Below are 24,836 nucleotides of genomic sequence, written 5' to 3' on the forward strand. Positions count from 1 at the left end.
CCGTCTGGAGCGATCCTCTAGGTCAACCACCTTCCTTTTCAGGCGATCATTCTCCTCCACCAACTTTTTAATGTCCCCCTGGATCTTCCCCACATTATCTTCCAAGGCACTTATTCTGGTATTGTTGAGATTGCCGCCCAATATAATTGGCCCCTCTGCAAAGTCTTGTAATTCCTCTAGTGTGTGACTTGCGAGCCACGATGCTTGTCTTGTGTTTGGTGCATATACGCACTCTAATGTGTATGTAAGGTGGCCATCATTGAGACGCCTCTAGATGCTGCACTGTTGCTGGTGCTATGGAACCAGGATGAAAAGTAATTAGTAGTCAGTTTAGGAATCTTATGTGTTTTAAAATGTGTCGCCTATGACGCTACTTTTGAACTCTGAATTTTGGAGACTTTGTGCATACCTTAACATTGCATTGGCTGTATCCCAGTTTTCCAGGCGTTCCTTAGGAGGTATCCACACGCTGCACGGAGCGAGCAAACAGCGGGAATCCGACGCCGATCGTTCTGGTTCTCACAAACCAGAAATCCGAAAGGTCCGCTCATCTCTAGTTATTTGAAATTGCAAAAGCAGCCACCTTTTCTCTATTTTTGATATGTGAACATAACCAAACAGTGTAAGTGCACAAAATCACCAACTTTGCAGATTTTTGGTCACATCACATCCCAGAAATATTTTTATAAAGTAATCACATGTATAAAAACGTGGTACTTAATAAAACTACAGATCATGGCCCAAAAAATAAAATGACCCTCTCACGCCACAGCCATACAGGCTGAAATATAAAAAAGGTGTTAGGAGTCAGAATAGGGCAATTTTCTAAACACAATTATTTTAAATAATGTAAATTAATGTTTAAATAATTTATTTAAATAATATTTATTTTTAAAGTAATAAAATGAAAAGAACATAAACTGGTTTATATGGGCCTGAAGAATATAGATAACCCATTTAATGGCTTAAAGGCAGTCTGGGGGGCATTATATTTCTATTGTATTTTGTTTTGTCTTTATAATTTATTAAGTATGGAATTAGTATCGAGCATTGGAAAAAAAAAGTTATTGTGACATAATTATTTCCCACACATGAAAAGACACTCCATGTGATATCTCCACTGACACTCCACTGACTCTGATGCTATGGGAACATTACAAAAGGTAACATTCTTCAAGTAGCAACTTGGGACATCTGTAGGTTAGACTTTGTCTCTCTGCTGCTGGTTTGCTTCACCACAATGCTTCTTTTACTACCTTAATTCAGTGATTGAAGGCCATTACAGTGAAGCAGTAATGATAGCTGTTGGCAGTTTTACAGCTTTTTAGTCTGCTGTAGCCTTTAAGTAATTCAAAAACAAGATAACTAAAGCAAGGTTGGCCAGCGAAGTGCATAACCTGGGCAAGAAATGACAGGGAGGGTGCACTTAAAAGTGGCCATATACATTAGATAAAAGTAGGTTGCAGGTTGAACAAACAATCCTCTGATGAATAATCTTTTCATAATCTTGTCACTAGCCATAAACATTTTTGTCTATTTTGTCCATGTAATGTTGTTCAAAATGCCAATACATCAATGACATTGATCAAAGGAAAAACAATCTTACTGGGAATGTTCTGAGAATATTCTTTTCCAATTAATTGTTTGTGAATGAAAGATCTTTCTTGAATTTGTGATTTTTTTCCATAATTCTCATCGAAAAATTTCCAACACTTCATTGTTTGTACACACCTATTTAACCCCTTAACGACATCGACCCTCGCGCCCTGGTACTTGGCGCATCAGGGCGTAAATTTACGCCCGATGTTTCCCCGATCGCTGTGTGTTCGCACACAGCGATCGGGGAAGATGGCCTGCTATAAATCATAGCAGGCCATCTTAGCTTCACGGCACGGGGGGTGGTTAACACCCCCCGTGCTTACGATCGCCGCTATAGGCTGATCAATTCAGATCAGCCAATAGCGGCGATCGGAACCTTTCCGGGTCATCGGTGACCCGATGACCCGGAAAAAAATGGCGGTCGGTGCTGTCCGAGGACGGCACCGACCGCCATTACTGTAAAAAGTAATGGTGGTCACCGTGCCACCGGCCCGATCGCCGTGAACGGCCGGCCGTTCACGGCGATCGGGCCGGTGGCACGGCGATCAGAGTCCCACAAAATAATAAATACCTGCCCTGGACCCCTCAGCTAGGTAGCGGAGGGGTCCAGAGCAGGTATTTGTACATTACTCACCTGTCCCGGGGTCCTGATCGGCGCCTTCCGGGTTCGCGGCGTCCTCCGTCTTTCCGGCGCGTCTTCGGATCTTTCCGGCGGTCCCCGTCGTCTTCTTTCGGCTATTTTCGGCTCCAGCCTCGTCATTTTCCGGATTTTGCGCTCTGCTGCCCTCTAGCGGCTGATATGTGTAATAAACTTATCAGCAGCTACAGGGATGTTCAGAATGTAGAAAAAGGTTGTTTTTTTTTCCCAATTTTTTTTTTTCTATTTTCCGCACCCTATCGCAGCTGAGTGTTGATCAGCATCGCACGAAAGTGCGCTGCTAATCAGCAACTCCTCCTTTTTGGCTTAGGGTGTTTTTTTTCTATATTCTACTGCCACGGTCTGCTGATAAGTGCCGCACATAAGTGCGGCATTTATCAGCAACTCCTTTGTTGGCGTAGGTTTTTTTTTTATTCTTACTGTAAAAAAAAACACGTAAAAAACACTACATTACACCACACTACATTGAATAAAGTTTGACACTACACCACTACATACCCCATATACCAATCCCCGTATAAAGATGGCCCCCAGGGTGTTTTCGGCGTCAGAGGAATACGTTATTGCCTCCGACACCGAAACAGTCAGTGAGGATGAATGGGGGGGATCCTTCTTTCCTCCATTCATCCTCATCATCCTCATCATCCAGTGACATGTCTGGGGGGTAGCGTAGTGTACGCTGCCCCCCAGACACGTCTTTTCCGCCAGTACCGTCCCAATAAGAGATCACGGTATGGTGTGAAATTCTACAAACTCTGTGAGAGTACCTCAGGGTACACTTACAGATTTACCCGGGTACGTGCACACTGCGAAATGGCGAAGGATAACCCTTCGTGCATTCCGCAGTTGGCACCCGCCGGCGGACTGATGCAGGTGCATGTCTCTACCCGTGTCATAGACTCCATCCTATGCATGGACGGATTCCATCGTCCATCCAAAGAATGAATACGTTGGACGGAGAGCGGAATCCGCCCGTGCATAGAATGGAGTCTATGACACGGACGGAGACGTGCGCTTGCATCAGTCAGCCGGCGGGTGCCAACTGCGGAATGCACGAAGGGTTATCTGTCGCGATTCCGCAGTGTGCACGTACCCTTAGAGTGTATGTAGGAAGGGACACCCGAATGCAGCCCCCAGATGCCCCCTCCCCCCCCCCCCATCCTCGGAACAAGTGGGAAGATCGTCCGGGAACTGATCTTCCCACTGCTGGATAAAGGTTATCACCTGTACGGGGATAACTTTTATACCAGCACCCCCTCTTCCGGTCCCTCGCTGCCCGAGCTACTGTAGCTTGCGGCACGATCCGAAAATATCAGAAGCCCTAATATTTAGCAGCCATGGAGCGGCCTCAGCGCTTCTGGATATGAAAGACCCCCTATCGCACCAGGGCAACATTCTCCAGGTGACGTCCCCCACACTGGAAAACAGGAGACACCAGAAGAAGTGCAGAGTGTGGCGTAACAGGGGGATCAGGAAGGACACCATTTACCAGTGTGACACCTGTCCTGATCACCCCGGCCTCTGCATACTGGATCGCTTCAAGGCGTACCACGCGTCATCGGAGTTCTACATTATCTAAATTCTGTCCCTTATACCTATTTCAGGGGTCACGTTGGTCCAGGAATTATTCTGATCGCCATTATGGAGTCGGGAAGGAATTTTTCCCCTGTGATGAGGCTACTGTCGTCTGCCTCACGAGGGTTTTTTGCCTTCCTCTGGATCAACACAGGTTGAATTTGATGGACACCTGTCATTTCCAACCTTATAAACTAATAATTGCCCTAATACCCCCAAATAAATTAGAATTGTCCCTTTTCCCCAGCTAAGTAGGTATGGCCGCCATTCCCATTAGAGGATGCCATGATGCAATTACAAAGCCTCTGTGCGGCCAGGACAGTAGAAACCCCCCACAAGTGACCCCATTCTGGAAACTACACCCCATAAGGAATCTAACAAGGGGGGCAGCGGGGATATGGCCCCCTGGTGACGGCCACATTTGGGACGTGAAAATGAAAAAAATGGTATTTTTTATTTTCTCGGCACATGTTCTACGTAAGTGACTGTCACCAGTGGGGTCCATATCCTCACTGCACCCCTTGTTAGATTCCTTATGGGGTGTAGTTTCCAGAATGGGGGTCACTTGTCTGGGGTTTCTACTGTCTTGGCAGAACAGGAGCTTTGTAATTGCGACATGGCCTCCATCCTGCATTCCAGCCTCTAAATGGCGCTCTGTCCCTTTGGTGGCTTGCCCTTTGCCCATATGGCACATTATGCCCACATATGGGGTATTTTCGTACTCAAGGGAAACTACCCTACACGTTTTGTGTTCATTTTCTTTTTTAACCCCTTGTGGAAATGGAAAAAATCAAGGCTAGACCAACATTTAGTGTAATTTTTGTAAAATTTTTACTCTAAATCATTAATCTTGTCATGATTTTTTCATTTTCACAAGGGGCTAAAAAATAAAAAAAAACAATAAATGTGTAGAGCAATTTCCCCTGAGTACGGAAATACCCCACATGTGGACATAAAGCGCCATGCGGGTGCAGGGTAAGCCTCCGAAGGGAAGGAGCGCCATTTCGTTTTTGAAGGCTGGATTTGGATGGAATGGATTTCGAGGGGCCATGTTGCATTCAAAAGGCCTCTGTGTTGCCAAGACAGTTGAAACCCCCACAAGTGACCCCATTATGGAAACTACACCCCTCAAGGAATGTAACAAGGGGTGTAGTGAGCATATGGACCCCACTGGTGACGGGCACAAATGTGGAACAATGTGGCGTGAAAATGAAATATTACATTTTTTACACTATAATGTTGGTTTAGCCTTGAATTTATCATTTTCACAAGGGGTTAAAAGAGAAAAAAACACACAATATGTGTAGAGCAATTTCCCCCGAGTCCGTAAATACCCCACATGTGGACATAAAGCGCCATGTGGGTGCAGGGCAAGCCTCTGAAGGGAAGGAGCGCCATTTGGATTTTGGAGGTTGGATTTGGCTAGAATGGATGATGAACGCCATGTCGCATTTACAGAGCCCTCGTGCTGCCAAAACACTGGAAACCCCCCACAAGTGACCCCATTCTGGAAACTGCACCCCTCAAGGAATCTAACAAGGGGTGCAGTGAGGATATGGACCCCTTGATGACGGGCACATTTGTGCCGTGAAAGTGAAAAAATGAAATTTTTTACTTTTACGTCACATTGTTCCACATTTGTGCCCGTCACCAGTGGGGTCCATATGCTCACTGTGCCCCTTGTTAGATTCCTTGAGGGGTGTAGTTTCCAGAATGGGGTCACTTGTGGGGGGTTTACAGTGTCTTGGCAGCACAAGGGCTCTGTAAATGCGACATGGCCCTTGAAATCCTTTCCAGTGAAATTCAGCTTCCAAAAGCCAATTGGCGCTCCTTCCCTTTGGAGGCTCGTTCTGCGCCCCCTTGGCACTTTATCGCCACATGTGGGGTATTCCCGTACTCGGGAGAAACTGCGCTACACATTTTGTGTCTTTTTTTTCCTCTTATCCCTTTAAGAAAATGAAAAATTGAAGGCTAGAACAACGTTTTAGTGTAAAAAATAAATTTTTCTTTTTTCACACCATATTGTTCGGAAAATCTGTGAAGCACCTGTGGGGTCCAAATGCTCACTGCACCCCTTGTTACATTCCTTGAGGGGTGTAGTTTTCTAAATGGTGTCCCTTTAGGGGTGTTTTTTAGGTTTTGGCACCCTAGAGCCTCTGCCAACCTGAAGTGGTACAGTCAGAAATGACCAAATATAACGGAGGTGTTGAAATTCACTAGGCACTCCTTTGTATCTGAGGCTTGTTGTTGCGTCAAATAGCGCAATAGGGCCACATATGGGGTATTTCTATAAACTGCAGAAACGGGGCAATAATTATTGGGGTGCATTTCTCTGGTAATAGGTTTATAATTATGAAAAATATTGGATTACAATAAAATCTCTGCACAGAAAATTAAAATTTTCAAATTTCTTACACACTTAGCTTTTATTTCTGTGACTTTCCTAAAGGGTTAAAACACTTTCTGGATATGCTTTTGCAGAGTGTGAGGGGTGCAGTTTCTGAAATGGGGTGCTTTGTGGGGCTTTCTAACATACAGGCCCCTCAAATACACTTTAATAAACCTGAACAGGTCCCTAAAAATATCTGATTTTGAAATTTGACTGAAAATTTGGAAATTTGCTGCTAATGTTTTAAGCTTCCTATTGTCTAAAAAAAATGAAAGATCGTTTAATAAATGCAGCCAACATAAAGTAGACATGTTGCTAATGCTATTTAATATATAATTTATGTGGTATAACCACTTTCTGTATACGCAAAAAAGTTTCAAAGTTAGAAAAATGCAGTTTTTCACATTTTTTCACATTATTTGTTTTTTTTTCATAAAGATTCGTTATGAGTATCGACTCCAATTTACCAGAAATGTAAAGTACAATATGTCTCGAGAAAACAATCTCAGAATCAGCCGGATAGGTAAAAGCATCCCGAAGTTATTAATGAATAAAGTGACACTGGTCATATTCATAAAATTTGTCTCTGTCATTAAGGCCATTTCAGGCTCTGTCCTTAAGGGGTTAAAGGAGAACTCCAGCCTAAATTTTTTTTTTTTTTGCTGCAGGCAGAATCGGGGGGGGGGGGGGGGGAGCATAATAAAGAAGCTTTATTTACCCATCCTCGTGCAACGCTGCCTTACCACTCCTGAACCCCCGCTGCTCCTGTGACGTCACAACCCCGCTGATAGATTACCCGCTCAGCCATTTAATGATTGGGGGGACACCACTGGCTGGGTGGGCAATCCATTAGCCAGGTTGGGTACTTTCCCCCGGGTCGTGATGACAATGGAACCCAGGAAAAAAGGGAAACTCAGGATAAGAAAGATTTAACTCTGTTCAATCCTCATCTGTAATCTATACTTGTTTATTATAGGTTTCTTTTATATTAATTGTTCCATTTGTCTGCAACACATCCTTATTCACACCGCAAAGCTGCTGAAAATCCTCACTTCCTGGTCCACTCTGTCTCAGCTCCTCTGTTCTCACCACCCCTTTAAAGACAGAGGTCACATGATCCTCGTCTTTTCTGTTGCCAGGCAAGCTTTAACCCCTCATCGGTAACCCCACTCACCACTGACCTCACACAGTGATCATCTGGCCAAGGGTGGGAAAAAACAGCCTTTTATAAGTAGTATAGGGGAAAGAGGACACAGTTGTGGAATTTCTCTCTCTCTCTCTCTCTCTCTCTTTTTCTTTAATCTGTATTTAGATGAATAGTTAGAAAGATAGATACTGTGTTTACTGGCAAAGTAGAAGCAGATGGATCGATCCAATGGGGAAAATACTACAAGATAGGGGCGGGTACCCGGCCTTTAGTTCTGAGGTGCAATGCGTGATGGGAGACATAGTTTTCTAGGCATATGCCATGATATAAAACTGGGATCATTTATAAAAGTTTGCACCTAGGGTTAGGAGAATCATTGTGAATCTATAGCGTGATGAGTACACACCATGTAAACCAAAGTTGGTTTTAGTGTTCCATTGTTAAGTCAAGCTTTTTTTGTCATTGAGTACCTGTCCATTTTTTACTGTCATATTTATGTCACAGCGTGATGAGTACACACTAGAGATGAGGGAACCTCGATCATGCTCGAGTTCATCCGAACCCGAGCGTTCGGCATTTGATTAGCGGTGGCTGCTGAAGTTGGATAAAGCTCTAAGGTTGTCTGGAAAACATGGATACAGCCAATGACTATATCCATGTTTTCCACATAGCCTTAGGGCTTTATCCAACTTCAGCAGCCACCGCTAATCAAATGTTGAACGCTCGTGTTCGGATGAACTCGAGCATGCTCGAGGTTCGCTCATCTCTAGTACACACCATGTAAACCAAAGTTGGTTTTAGTGTTCCAGTGTTAAGTCAAGCTTTTATTGTCAATTTTTTTTATTGTCATATTTGTGTGAATTAAAATTTAATATAAATATTTTGAACCATAAAAAGTCTTCATGTGTGACAGGTTTATTAAACAGCCTGTGCCACATTGATAAATCTTTGTGACCAAGACCTTTGCAAAAAAAGTGGTCCGTGGAGCCTCAGTTGCGAGTCTCAAAACACGGGAAAACCTGTTGCCAAGGGGCGCCTCTCAGTGGGGAGATCACCAAACCACCCTGATACGTAGTCCCACTTGGTTGTGAGTATTGGAACATAAATAGGGAAATACCAGGGTGGCCCCTTTTGCGCCAAAGTGTAACTCAGTTGCAAGTATTGCGACACGACAAGGGGTTTACCAAAGCTGGGTATCCATCCACAGACAGCTGTTTCAGAGTATTTTCCCCTCGTCAATGTGGAGCAGGATTCTCACTAACGGCTGAACATGCCATTTTTTGCTTTTTTCCCTCTTTGTTTTTAAAAAGCCATAGCTCTTTCACTTTTTTTATCTACAGACCCACATGAGGTCTTTTTTCATGCTACATCAATGTACTTTGTAATGACACTCTTCATTTTTCTATAAAATATGCTGTGAAACCGAAAAAAAAGACTATTTGTGAGATGACGCTTTATATTCCTCAGTACAATTACAATTATGCCCAGTTTATATACCTTTTATTTTATTTGACTACTTTCCACCCAGTCCTTGGGCTGCATCCATCTTCTCCAAGCAGCAGGATTCACGTTAGTGCAAACCCCCTATGCTTGCAGGGTACTAATTAAAGGGGTTGTCCGGCGATAAAAAATTATTCACAGAATAACACACATTACAAAGTTATACAACTTTGTAATGTATGTTATGTCTGTGAATGGCCCCCTTCCCCGTGTTTCCCCCCACCCACGCTAGACCCGGAAGTGTGGTGCATTATACTCACCGCATCTCGTGTCGTCCACGGTCTCCGATCCTCAGCAGTGACGTCTTCTTCGGGAGGCCGGCGGATCTTCCTGAGTGCCGGCCGCCCTCTGCAGCGTCATCCGAAGCTCAGCCGCGATTGGCTGAGCATAACTGTGCTCAGCCAATCGCGGCTGAGCAGCTGATGATGTGGCCGCGTCATCAGCCGCTCAGCCGCGATTGGCTGAGCACAGTTATGCTCAGCCAATCGCGGCTGAGCTTCGGATGACGCTGCAGAGGGCGGCCAGCACTCGGGAAGATCCGCCGGCCTCCCGAAGAAGACGTCACTGCTGAGGATCGGAGACCGTGGTCGGCACGTGACAGGTAATGTATAGCGCACCACACTTCCGGGTACACGGGTGGGGGTGGTGGGACACGGGAAGGGGGCCATTCACAGACATAACATACATTACAAAGTTGTATAACTTTGTAATGTGTGTTATTCTGTGAATAATTTTTTATCGCCGGACAACCCCTTTAAGATTGGCGAGTAAAACGTATAAGGTTGAGGCTGCATAATGCCTGTGGTAACATGAATGCAAGTCTCATTCAAGTTGCACAACCAAAGAATATAGCCATATTGCAGAGAAGTCACATATCTTGCATTGAGGTCTACAGAAGCAAATTTGTGTGCAATCAAATATTCATAAAGGAAGGCTTTTTTTGTGATTGTCACGTAGCAGTGCAACACTAACATTAGGTGCAATGCTGGGTGATCTTTGTATCTCATTATTAAAGCCTAGCCTGGCTGGATTTTCTGAGACTGCAGGGTGTCAGCATGACCCCTTTACTTGTATAAGAGAAGGGGCCACACAGCCAGGCAGTGTTGTTTAGCCCCAGCCTTAGACTGATATGATGCTGGGGGAACTGTATGGATATGTGCCACGCTGTAATGAAGCACTTCCGCAGCTCTGTCATTACACATTCATACAGTTCCACCAATCCCAGCATCATATCGGACATGCTGCCTGTGCTTAGGGGCTCCGTTACAGGCCTTTTTACGTCCGTATTCCGTGTGAAACACGAAACGTGAATGTGGCCTTAAAGGAAATCTGTCAGGTCCATGCCAGGTACAGAGTTGCAGGCACAGGCAGATAAGTGGTAGGCAGATAAACAAGTAATTATTTTGTCTTTGCTGATGGCCATTTGCAAAGTTATAAAATTGCATTTTTCCTCAGAAGCTGAAGTGCCACAGCTATCTCTTTGTATAATTTTCCTTGGAATCTGAAGTGCCACACCTGTCTGCAGCCCTACCTGGTAGAGACCCGACAGATTCCCTTTAACGGTACTATTACACGGAACGATAATTGGCCGAATTGGCCCGATTCGGTGGATTATCACTCCATGTAATGAATACAACAATCAGCCGATGACAACAATCAACAGCTGATCGTTGATATAGTGCGGCATGGTGGGGCTGTAAGAGGCAGTTCTATGCCTCTGGAGTGGGAATTGGAGTTCAGGTGGAGCTCCTGGTCCAGATACTCCACTCCAACCCTAGAGCTAATGAGGCTCTAAAACAGTGCTTCTCAAACTTTTTGGTCTCGGGCCTCACCCGGTGATCCATGTTGATGCTTGAGCCTCACCAACAAACATATACAGCTATGAAGCACCAGATACCGCCATGTAGTGCTCATAATATACCAGAGCAGCTTCAAAACAACATCAAAGTGCAGAAATAAATGTTGCTTCACCTTTAGTAAACCACCAGCACAGTGCAGAAAATACATACTGCTCCAACTGTATACCAGCCCCACAGTGCAGCATTTCTTTCTCCATAACCCACCTGGCAGCATGATTCTACTCTTAACCTCCTTTTCCTGTGGTAGCTCTCTCTCCCCTCCTTATCCCATTTCTGTACATTTGCCATTCCTGTCACTGTCAGAGTGATGTGCAGTGTTCCTGGCACTGTCAGAGTGATGTGCAGTGTTCCTGGCGCTGTCAGAGTGATGTGCAGTGTTCCTGGCACTGTCAAAGTAGTAGGTATTCCCATAATAGCTTACAAATACTAAATTCCCCCACTAGTGCCCTGCAAACAGTTAATAAACCCACTAGTGCCCTGCAAACAGTTAATAAACCCACTAGTGCCCTGCAAACAGTTAATAAACCCACTAGTGCCCTGCAAACAGTTAATAAACCCATTAGTACCCTGCAAACCCCCAGATTAGGTATGTGGGTTGCCCCCTGTGCGTAAGAACCCCTGCTTTTCCCCATATAGTAATAATGCCCCGACTGTGACCCTCATACAATAATAATGCCCGCTGCTGTGCTCTTTATACAATAAAATGTCTCCTGCTGTGCTCCCATATAGCAATAATGTCTCCTGCTGTGTCCTCCATATAGCCCCACTGAGCAGCAACTTAACACTTTGCCATTTGGTCTATTATCATTATAAGGACCCGTAATTCACAGGATGTGGGAATAAGCCCTTAGAATGCTCATTCCCCTATGACAATATCAGCTGTCAGGTGAGCAAATGCTCACTTGTTTGCTGACTGGACCTTTTCGGCAGCCATATAAAATTATTATTGGTTGCACATCACCCTGTATATACAGAGGATGTGTGGCCGATAATAATGTATGTAAATGGCTGCACCACTAATAAAGCAGCCCGGCTGCATATGACTGTATAATGGGCCATGTAGAAGGGGCACTATACTAATATAGGTCCTGTACTGGGAATATCTTCTCTTACTATACTAATAGGAGCCCTGTACTGGGAATATCTTCTCTTACTATATTAATATAGGGCCTGTACTGGGAATATTTTCTCTTACTAGATTAATATAGGTCCTGTACTGGGAATATCTTCTCTTACTATATTAATATAGGTCCTGTACTGGGAATATCTTCTCTTACTATATGAATATAGGTCCTGTACTGGGAATATCTTCTCTTACTATATTAATATAGGTCCTGTACTGGGAATATCTTCTCTTACTATACTAATATGGGCCCTGTACTAGGAATATCTTCTTTTACTATAGTAATATACGGCTCCTGTACTGGGAATATCTTCTCTTACTATACTAATATAGGTCCTGTACTGGGAATATCTTCTCTTACTATACTAATATAGGTCCTGTACTGGGAATATCTTCTTTTACTATAGTAATATACGGCTCCTGTACTGGGAATATCTTCTCTTTCTATACTAATATAGGTCCTGTACTGGGAATATCTTCTCTTACTATACTAATATAGGTCCTGTACTGGGAATATCTTCTCTTACTATACTAATATGAGCCCTGTACCCTCAATATTTATCACTTCTTTGGCTCCCTCAGTTTCTCCTTATCAGACACTTATGGTGCGTTTACACAGGCAGATTTATCTGACAGATTTTGGAAGCCAAAGTTAGGAATGGATTTGAAAAAAGGAGAACGCTCAGTCTTTCCTTTATGACCCGTTCCCTGTTTATGGGCTGTTCCTGGCTTTGGCTTCACAAATCTGTCAGATAAATCTGCCTGTGTAAACGCACCATTACTTATTGCAGCAAAGAGACAGGTGTAGCCCTTACATTGCCTGCCCAGGTAACAAATTCATGGGAAGGCATTGTAAGGGTTACACTTTCAGCAATAAATACAAGTGACTGATGATGAGGTGAAACTAGAGAAGCTGCCCCCCCCCCCCTCCCACTCACATCGGACCCTGACACTGCTGTCTTTCTAGTGACCCCCCCCCCCCCCCCCCCCCCCCCCCCGCCCAGATGAGCTGTAGTAAGAGAGCAGCACTTACACAGGGGCTGTCTGTCATGCTGTAGTCGGGGGAGGAGACGCTGTCACTGCCGGGCTGCTGGCTGAGTGCAGTTATTAGCAGGGCCACCACGGACCTCCCTGCTGCCTCCACTCTCCTCTTCAAAGCAGCCACAGGACACAGGATAATGCAGCCAGCTCCTAGGACACAGAAGGACCCTCCCAGGAGCCGGGTGCTGCATGTGGGGGAACACTGGAGTCTATGCCCAATGCTGTTGCACAGCCAATATGTCTGCCACTGCTACTGAGTGAGATGTGGGAGGGCGCCCCCTAGCTGTCAGCACCCCTGGTGCTAGAAACAGCCCTGGCCACTGATCTGGATGATGAGCTCCTCCTCCAACCTCCAGCCTCCCGTTCTGCACTCTAGCAGAGAGGAAGCTGTGCCGAGCCAGGAGCCTGGAGTGTGTGTACAGGCTGCTCCTTGTGCACGGGAGGGCCAGGGGAGGAGGTAGGCGCCTCAGGCAGTGATAGCTACTGCCCAGAGACTGAGCTGTCAGCGGGTCACAAATCCCGGAGTCCCTGCTGTGTGCTGATGTCTGGCACAGACCAGGACCCTGCGCCTCACCAGACTGTGAGCTGCGCCTCACCAGTGAGGCGCGCCTCACAGTTTGAGAAGCACTGCTCTAAAAAACCCACCTGGTGGAGCTCTATTAGAGACCTCAGAGCTTCCCAGGTGATTGCTCCCAGGTGAAGACTCCCAGGGTGGGAGAACACAGGCAGCGCTAGGCCTGTGGGAGCTGCAGACAAGAAGTCTGGGTGAGACCAGCGTACCTGGTAAAGTTGAGCAGTAGGCTCAGAAAGTCAGCTAGGGAAGCTGTGTTGTGTTAGTGGCTAGACGACCTAGATTTTATTTTATTTGCAGTGTTGCTTATGTCTTATGTTTTGAACAGATAAATAAAGCTGACTGAGGTCAGTATAAAGCATTCAGCACTGACTGGACTGAAATTTGTGATGTGCCAACCGTCTCAGACCCAGGAGATGGCGATCCCAGCAAGTGAGTGTGCACCCACCCTTATGAAAAGTCAGAGAGGAGTTTTTAGGCTGGTCTCTGGCACTCCTCACCCTTCCTTCCTCCTCCCTTTTCTTTAAAAATAATCAATGCTGCCAGGCCTCCTGCTTGCTCAGTTGTCAGCCAGTGTCTCTGATTGCAGATCAGTCCTCTGTAGGCAGTTTACGTCTGAAAGAAACACTCAGATATAGTTAAATCTCTGAACCCAAATGTGTTAGAGCTGTGGTCTTCTCAACTGTCTAGTGACTTGCCAGCAGTTCATTCCTTGAGACAGACAGGCCAGTACACCATGAGACATGGAGGAGGCCATAGGAGGTCAACAACCAAGCAGCAGGACCACTTCCTCTGCCCTTGTGTAAGGAGGAACAGGAGGAGCACTGCCAGAGCCCTGCAAAATGACCTCCAGTAGGCGGCCACAAATGAGTAAACGGTTAGAAACTGACTCCATTAAGATAATATGAGGGTGTGTAATATACTACACACCTGAAGATAGGGTAATACCCCAAACAGGTGCTATATTTCTATATATTTTATGATCAGCTGTACACCTGGTTAATAGTTAAGATATTTGTTGTTAGACCTATAAACCTACATATCCAAAAGTGATTACAATGACCACACTTATATTTCGGTTATATGTCTCTCACACCGGTCTGATTGAGTACATCTCTCTTTACACAATTATCATAGAACGATAATACTTCCCAAAAACCTATAACTATACCGTCTCCATTGGAGGATGTCAAACACATCTGATATCAATTTCTACTTGAATAATAGGCATAGACAGATTTAGTACTTCTCACAAACCTCCACATCGCTTCAGTCCCACCTACCCACTAGGAGTTCTTGTTTTTTGTTTACGCTTTTTTTGTTACAGTTATAGTTACTTTGAGTATTTTCTATTTACTGAAAAGTTCCAGTGTTTCCGATTTTGTACCTACCCCTCTTTTTCTTTCTCTTTTAGTTTGATTGCAGTAGTTCCTATCAGCGCCTCTTGACATCCCAAAGAAACCTCCACAGGACTAGGCTTTCTGAACAGATCACCCTAAACCTCACTCCGTAAGTCCTTTCCCACACACAATGACCAACATCACTTTTTGCACCTTAAACACAAACGGGTTCAACATGCCAGAAAAGCGTTCAAATATCTTATACTCACTACACAAAAAAAAAAGCATAGATTATCCTACTACAAGAAACACATTTTAAACAAGATAAAGTCCCTAATTTATCAACCAACAGATACTATCCCACCAGGTTTCACACCCCCTCTCCAGACAAAAAATCCAAAGGAGTCTCTATTGCACCCATAAAATCATAGACGTTAAAATAGACTCACTAGCTAGGTATATATTCTTTATCTGCGAAATAGCAGAGGAGACTGTTACAGTGGCCAATTTATATGCCCCCAACAATAACCAGACCAGCTTTGTAATTCAAAGACTCCAAGAGTTACAGTCATTTGCTTAAGGCCATTTGATAGTTTGTGGCAATATAAACATACCAATGAAGCCTCTACTGGACACCTCTTCTGGTCAGACCCTTCGAGAACCTTAAATCCATCCTTGAAAGACTACACGTTCTATTCCAATCCGAATAACTCTTATAGTCGAATAGACTATATCTTCTCCTCCCATAATGCACTCAGCTCACTCAAAGATTCCCATATAGGTAACATAATACATTCGGACCATGCCCCAATATATTCCACATTCTCCTTCCTTCCAAAAAAAATCTTTCTTTTATCTGGAAGATGAACGAAGCCCTCCTGAACAATGCCTTATATGTTTCCGCCCTAAAAGAATCCTTTGATATCTTTGAACAAGCCCATCGAAATGATCCAACACCCCCAACATTTAAATGGAAGGCATTTAAGGCAACGACCAGGGGTATCCTTATCTCCCAGGGGGCACATACTGTATAAAGAAAGAAAGTTCTAAAAAGCTCACAGATCTCTTCTCCAAACTGCGTGCCTTAGAATCAACTCACAAATCATAACTCCTTCAAGAGACATTAAAAGAAATTATTACAAACAGATGTGAAATAAAAGATATTCTACACAGACGATATAAAAAATCAGTTCAAATTTGTGGGAAAAACTTTTACATCTGGTGTAATAAGCCAAGTAAGTTCCCTGCAAACGCATTGAAAACCAAAAGAACCACTAACATTACCCCCTCTATTAGAACGCCTAAAGGTACCATCTCCCACAACATGGAAGATAAGATGACTTATATCAATTGCCAGCTCCCAGCCAATTAAACCCCCCTCCCCTCGCTCTACTCAACATCACGGCAGATAAAATGTCACAACTAGAAGAAGACTTTCAGACAGCTGAAATAAAAGACGTTATTAGCAATCGGCAAAAGTCCCGGCTAAATTTTACAAACAATTCTCTGACACCATCTCCCCCAACCTCTTAAACGCATTTAATTTTATTTCATCATCCCACAAATGTGCCCCCTCCTTCTTAGAGACTCATATAATGGTAATTCCTAAAGAGGGAAGGGATCCAAATCTCTGCTCCAGTTATCGCCCAATCTCACTTCTCCATATAGACGCTAAAATCTACGCAAAAATAATAGCGAACAGACTAGCGGACCTTCTGGAACCTCTGATCAACTCTGACCAAGTAGGCTGTGTTCCTAATAGAGAAGCCAAAGACAATACACTAAGAGCTTTTGCGCTGGCGAACTTCGCCTACAACTCTAAAACACCATCTGTGTTTCTGGCTCTCGACACAGAGAAAGCTTTAGACAGGGTTATTGGAGGTTCCTGGAGGCAACGCTACTACAATTAGGCTTAGGTCCCTCCCTAATTTCTAAAATCATGGCATTGTACAACTCCCCAAATGCCAAGATACGTGCAAGCGGCACCCTCTCCAACATCTCCAACACCCTCTCCAACAGCAATTAGAAATGGCATGCGGCCTGTTGCTATAAGAGAAAACCCTGATATAAAAGGCATTCAGGTCGATAACCAAAATCACCTTTGTTCTGCAGACGACTTCTGTTTTTGACAGCACCTTACATCTAACTCCCCTCCCTGCTTGCTACAATTAGAGAGTTTTCATACTATAGCAACTATAGACTGAACCTCACAAAATGCGAGGCATTAGGTATCTCCATGTTCGATAGTCTCAAAAAAAAATCTAAAAGCCAACTTCCCCTTCACGTGGCAGACTAGATCCCTTAAATACTTAGGTACGAACGTAACAATCTCCCAAAAGGACATCATCAATGAGAACTTTGTTCCTTTGATGAAAAAAAATAAAAGATGACCTCAGGAAATGGGACAAAAAAAGAGTTCTCATGGCTAGGAAGGGTAAACATTCTAAAAATGAATGTGCTACCCAGGCCACTATATCTTTTCCAGATGGTCCTGGCCGTACTATCTCACACTTACCTAACCAAAATGAGCTCTACACTGTAAAATTTTGTGTGGTCATACAAACCCCCGAGAATAGCTTTCAAAACCCATGACTAGGCCCAAATCAGAAGGAGGGTTGGCTTTCCCAAAATGTAAATTATATTATTTAGCGGCAATTTTGGGTAGGGTGCTAGATTGCTTCCATCACCGAAAAACCAAGGCCTGGGTAACAATGGAAACAGGCATTACTAATTTTGACATGGCCGCAATTCTCTGGACCCCCAAACATCTATTGAAAGACATTATATCTCTCCACGCCTCTCCTATTAGCGCCTCAATCACCTTACTAGTCATTTCACCAAAACAGATGGTCCTCTAATGCCCTTGTACAGCAACCCAAGGTTCACACCAGCCCTCCACTCGCAGACATTTTTGGGCATCCCAACAAAAATGGGAACTACTTTCCATTCACTAATGGACAATGAAGGAATCAATCCATTAGATAGCCTTCCATTTAAGGAAAATAGATTCACCCAAACCTTGGAACTGGAACACATCCAATATACACAATTGACCTAATTTTATGAGAGACAAAAGCACAATCTTAAACTAAAAAGAAACCTTTTGAGAAACTATGTGTACTTCCTTCTGCCCCATCCAAAGTTATCTCCTCTGTCTATAATTTACTATTGACAGACAGTAGAGATCCCCACCCTGTTTTAATCAGCAGCTGGGAGACGGAATTGAAGACATCCTTAACTGCAGATGAAGTCAAGATAGCGTTTCACATAACACATAAAACTTCTATCTCCTGCAAAATTCAGGAAACAAACTATAAGATCTTATCTAGATGGTACAGAGTGACTGCTAAATTAGCCCTCATGTATTCTAATCTAGATGGGAAATGCTGGAGATGTGGGGGAAGTAAGGGCACCATGTTACACATATGGTGGAGCTGCCCTGATTTCCAATCATTCTGGTTTGATATAGTCAAGGCCATTAACCAGATCAGAAATACACAAATACCTAATACACCCAAACAAGTATTAATTTCTATGCTCCCAGAGCAGACTCGCAAGTACAAACACTCCTTGGTAGGATTCCTGTTGCCGGCAGCTAAATCTGTAATCCCTAGAAAATGGAGATCCTCCTCACCCCTTCTCCTGCAGAATGGGCCAAGAAAGTTGACCACTATTACAGAATGGAGGAACTCGTTTCAGACGATAATGACTCTGGAAAGAATTTTTTTAAAGGAGAAGTCCGGCGAAAATTTTTATTAAAGTATTTCATTGCCCCGCAAAAGTTATACAAATCACCTATATACACTTATTACGGGAAATGCTTATAAAGTGCTTTTTTCCCTGCACTTACTACTGCATCAAGGCTTCACTTCCTGGATAAAATGATGATGTAACGACCCGACTCCCAGAGCTGTGCGGGCTGTGGCTGCTGGAGAGGATGATGGCAGAGGGATGCTCAATGTCCCTCCAGTGCCCTGTGTCCCCCTGCCATCATCCTCTCCAGCAGTCACAGCCTGCACAGCTCTGGGATTCGGGTCGTGACATCACCATTTTATCCAGGAAGTGAAACCTTGATACAGTAGTAAGTGCAGGGAAAAAAAACACTTTATAAGCATTTCCCAAAATAAGTGTGTATTGGTAATTTGTATAACTTTTGGGGGGCAATGCAATACTTAATAATACTTAATAAAAATTTTCACCGCACTTCTCCTTTAAGTGTTGGTATCCCTGGTCTTCCTTCAAGGAATCTGCCATTTTTCACTCTATAGTCACACCTATTCCCTTAGCTGTAACAGCATTACCACCTGCACACCAACATAACGAGTAATTCTACGTACAACATACACATATAATAACTCTGTAGCTCGCCACTCCTTTTTCTGGTTTAACCCGTATCTTATACGTCATGGTGCCGCGGGGGGTATTCAGAGAGGGGTCCCGCCGGGACCCCGCTCTGAACGGCGCTGATCCCGGCTGATATGTGCAGCCGGGCAGTGCCTCTATTAGCCGGCGCGGGTCCCATTGCCGCGCCGGCTAATTAACCCTCTACATGCAGCTGTCAAACCTGACAGCTGCATTTAGAGGCTTTACGCCGCAAGTAACTGGTGTCTAGTGGGACGGATCTCCCCCCCCGCGATGCGATTGCTGGGGGGGAGATCCGTTATTCTGCCCGTGCTGATCCCGGCTCGGCAATAGATTGCTGTGGCCAGCAGGCCAAAGCAATCTATGACCAATGTAATCGATCTTTGCTGTGTATATACACAGCATTGATCTCCCCCCAGGGGGATTTCTAGTTACAGTAAAATAAAAAAGGAAAAATTTTTTTTATTAATAAAAAATCCCCTCCCCTAATAAAAATCCAAATCACCCCTCTTTTCCCATTTTACAAATATAAATAAATAAATAAACAAATAAACAAACATATATGGTATCACCACGGGCGTAATTGCCCGAACTATTAATTAATCACATTCCTGATCTCGCACAATAAACGGCGTCAGCACAAAAAATTTCCAAAGTGCAAAATTGCGCATTTTTGGTTGCATCAAATCCAGAATTTTTTTTATAAAAAGCGATCAAAAAGTCGCATATACGCAATCAAGGTACCAATAGAAAGTACATGTCATTTTTTTAAGCGTTTTTAACCCCTTAAGGACAGAGCCTGAAATGGCCTTAATGACAGAGACAAATTTTATGAATATGACCAGTGTCACTTTATTCATTAATAACTTCGGGATGCTTTTACCTATCCGGCTGATTCTGAGATTGTTTTCTCGTGACATATTGTACTTTACATTTCTGGTAAATTGGAGTCGATACTCATAATGAATCTTTATGAAAAAAACCCAAATAATGTGAAAAACTGCATTTTTCCAACTTTCCAACTTTTTTGCGTATACAGAAAGTGGTTATACCACATAAATTATATATTAAATAGCATTAGCAACATGTCTACTTTATGTTGGCGGCATTTCTTAAACGGTCTAAAACACATTTTCTTTGTAATGAAGTCCCTTTCATTGTTCAATAATTCAATGTAAACGATTCCATCATTTTGCAATTAAATATACTGTTAAAATAAATATATATATAAATAAATGTATATTTATATATATATATATTTATTTTTTGACAGTATATTTAATTGCACAATGATGGATTCGTTAGAATTAAATTATTGAACAAAGAAACTGTATTTATTTCAACGAAAATGTGTTTTATTAATTAAATATTAATTAGTACAGGAAGCTCCATAAGCCGTTAATTCATATTCCCGGCAATAGAGCATTCTGTACTAATCATCACTTTACTTTAATTAAAACATCAAATGTTTCTTCTAATTATGTTATGACAATAGCATTATTAGAAGAAACATTTAGAATTATATGTGCGTTCAGCTGATTGGCTGATCGGCTGAGCGCACATATAATGAGCCGGTCCGCAGTACAGTGACTTCATTGTGCTGCGGACCAGCGAAGAGGACACATCGGGGTGAGTATACAGCTCTCCCCACCCCCTCCCCAGCATTGCACCCCTCCCAGCAAGGAAGGGGGGTCACTTAACCCCTTCCTTGCTGGGATGGGTGCAGTCTGACATCAGTCTGGCCCCCAAGGGGTTAAGGGGGATGCAATACATCCTCCCTTAACCCCTTGGGGGTCAGACTGTAAGCAGCGATCTGTAAAGATGCTGCATACTGTAAGGAGCACAACACCGCTCACAATGATGGGTGTTGTGCTCCTGTTTGTGTTTTTTTTGTGTGTTTCTCCCTTTTTGTTTTTCAGATATCGGTATCCTGGGGATTACGTCGGATTCCATGGACTACGTCGATGACCAGCGGTTGTTGTTTTAATTTTTTTTATAAAATGGTCAATGAGGGGTGTGGGGGTGTTTTTATTTGAATAAAAAATTTTTTTTAACTTGTGTCTTGTCTTTATTTCTTTACTTTATAGACTTAGTAGTGGAAGCTGTCTGATAGACGGAATCCATTACTAAGTCAGGGCCTAGTGTTAGCCGGTATAAAATGGCTAACACTAACCCCCTATTATTACCCCAGTACCCAATGCCACCAGGGGTACTGGGAAGAGCCGGGTGCCAGTGGTCCCGGAGCGTCAAAATTGGCGCTCCTGGACCGGGCGGCAGCAGGCTGGTAAGATTTAGGCTGGGGAGGGCCTAAACCAATGGCTCTTCCCACCCTGGTGTTACCAGGCTGCTGTCGTTTGGTTTTTAACCCGGCTGGTTATAAAAATAGGGGGGACCCTATGCGTTTTTTTTTAATTATTTATTTTAAAAAAACGCATAGGGTCCCCCCTATTTTTATAACCAGCCGGGTTAAAAACCAAACGACAGCAGCCTGGTAACACAGGGTGGGAAGAGCCATTGGTTTAGGCCCTCCGCAGCCTAAATCTTACCAGCCTGCTGCCGCCCGGTCCAGGAGCGCCAATTTTGACGCTCCGGGACCACTGGCACCCGGCTCTTCCCAGTACCCCTGGTGGCATTGGGTACTGGGGTAATAATAGGGGGTTAGTGTTAGCCATTTTATACCGGCTAACACTAGGCCCTGACTTAGTAATGGATTCCGTCTATCAGACAGCTTCCACTACTAAGTCTATAAAGTAAAGAAATAAAGACAAGACACAAGTTAAAAAAAAAATTTTATTCAAATAAAAACACCCCCACTCCCCTCATTGACCATTTTATTAAAAAAATTAAAACAACAACCGCTGGTCATCGACGTAGTCCATGGAATGTAATCCCCAGGATACCGATATCTGAAAAACAAAAAGGGAGAAACACACAAAAAAACACAAACAGGAGCACAACACCCATCATTGTGAGCGGTGTTGTGCTCCTTACAGTATGCAGCATCTTTACAGATCGCTGCTTACAGTCTGACCCCCAAGGGGTTAAGGGAGGATGTATTGCATCCCCCTTAACCCCTTGGGGGCCAGATTGATGTCAGACTGCACCCATCCCAGCAAGGAAGGGGTTAAGTGACCCCCCCTTCCTTGCTGGGAGGGGTGCAGTGCTGGGGAGGGGGTGGGGAGAGCTCTATACTCACCCCGATGTTGTCTCTTTGCTGGTCCGCAGCACAATGAAGTCACTGTACTGCGGACCCGCTAATTATATGTGCGCTCAGCCGAACAGCCAATCAGCTGAGCGCACATATAATTCTAAATGTTTCTTCTAATAATGCTATTGTCATAAAATAATTAGAAGAAACATTTGATGTTTTAATTAAAGTAAAGTGATGATTAGTACAAAATGCTCTATTGCCGGGAATATGAATTAATGGCTTATGGAGCTTCCTGTACTAATTAATATTTAATTAATAAAACACATTTTCGTGGAAATAAATTCAGTTTCGGTGTTCAATAATTTAATTCTAACGAATCCATCATTGTGCAATTAAATATACTGTCAAAAAATAAATATATAGATAAATATACATTTATTTATATATCTATTTATTTTAACAGTATATTTAATTGCAAAATGATGGATTCGTTAGAAATAAATTATTGAACAACGAAAGAGACTTTATTACAAAGAAAATGTGTTTTAGTAATTTAATATATTAACTATTAGAGGCAAACAATGGTCTTGTTCATTTTTTACGGGTCCGTTTACGATAGGGCCGTAGATTCAGACATAGTGTGCACTGTGCAGCCGCATATCCTATACTTCCAAGCATACACACGAACCACCAAAAATACCGCCGCACAATTACAGCCGCAAATACAGCCGCACAGTTACAGCGTCTGAACCTAGCCCCCAAGTGTATTTGAGGGGCCTGTATGTTAGAAAGCCCCACAAAGCACCCCATTTCAGAAACTGCACCCCCCACACTCTGCAAAAGCATATCCAGAAAGTGTTTTAACCCTTTAGGGGAGTCACAGAAATAAAAACTAAGTGTGTAAGAAATTTGAAAATTGTAATTTTCTGTGCAGAGATTTTATTGTAATCCAATATTTTTCATAATTACAAACCTATTACCAGAGAAATGCACCCCAATAATTATTGCCCCGTTTCTGCAGTTTATAGAAATACCCCATATGTAGCCCTATTGCGCTATTTGACGCAACCACAAACCTCAGATACAAAGGATTTCAACGCCTCCGTTATATTTGGTCATTTCTGACCGTACCACTTCAGGTTGGCAGAGGCTCTGGGGTGCCAAAACCTAAAAAACACCACTAAAGGGACACCATTTAGAAAACTACACAGCTTAAGGAATGTAACAAGAGGTGCAGTGAGCATTTGGACCCCACAGGTGCTTCACAGATTTTCCGAACAATATGGCGTGAAAAAAGAAAAATTTATTTTTTACACTAAAACGTTGTTCTAGCCTTCAATTTTTCATTTTCTTAAAGGGATAAGAGGAAAAAAAAGACACAAAATGTGTAGCGCAGTTTCTCACGAGTACGGAAATACCCCACATGTGGCGATAAAGTGCCAAGGGGGCGCAGGACGAGCCTCCAAAGGGAAGGAGCGCCAATTGGCTTTTGGAAGCTGAATTTCACTGGAAAGGATTTCAAGGGCCATGTCGCATTTACAGAGCCCTCGTGCTGCCAAGACACTGGAAACCCCCCACAAGTGACCCCATTCTGGAAACTACACCCCTCAAGGAATCTAACAAGGGGCACAGTGAGCATATGGACCCCACTGGTGACGGGCACAAATGTGGAACAATGTGACGTAAAAGTAAAAAATTTCATTTTTTCACTTTCATGGCACAAATGTGCCCGTCATCAAGGGGTCAATATCCTCACTGCACCCCTTGTTAGATTCCTTGAGGGGTGCAGTTTCCAGAATGGGGTCACTTGTGGGGGGTTTCCAGTGTTTTGGCAGCACGAGGGCTCTGTAAATGCGACATGGCGTTCATCATCCATTCTAGCCAAATCCAACCTCCAAAATCCAAATGGCGCTCCTTACCTTCGGAGGCTTGCCCTGCGCCCACATGGCGCTTTTTGTCCACATGTGGGGTATTTACGGACTCGGGGGAAATTGCTCTACACATATTGTGTGTTTTTTTTTCTCTTTTAACCCCTTGTGAAAATGATAAATTCAAGGCTAAACCAACATTATAGTGTAAAAAATTTAATATTTCATTTTCACGCCACATTGCTCCATATTTGTGCCCGTAACCAGTGGGGTCAATATGCTCACTACACCCCTTGTTACATTCCTTGAGGGGTGTAGTTTCCATAATGGGGTCACTTGTGGGGGGTTTCAACTGTCTTGGCAACACAGAGGATTTTTGAATGCAACATGGCCCCTCGAAATCCATTCCAGCCAAATCCAGCCTTCAAAAACGAAATGGCGCTCCTTCCCTTCGGAGGCTTACCCTGCACCCGCATGGCGCTTTATGTCCACATGTGGGGTATTTCCGTACTCAGGGGCAATTGCTCTACACATTTATTGTTTTTTTTTATCTTTTAGCCCCTTGTGAAAATGAAAAAATCATGACAAGATTAATGATTTAGAGTAAATATTTTACAAAAATTACACTAAATGTTGGTCTAGCCTTGATTTTT

This window comes from Dendropsophus ebraccatus, chromosome 4 (assembly GCF_027789765.1).
Source record: "Dendropsophus ebraccatus isolate aDenEbr1 chromosome 4, aDenEbr1.pat, whole genome shotgun sequence".
In the NCBI taxonomy this organism is placed as follows: domain Eukaryota; kingdom Metazoa; phylum Chordata; class Amphibia; order Anura; family Hylidae; genus Dendropsophus; species Dendropsophus ebraccatus.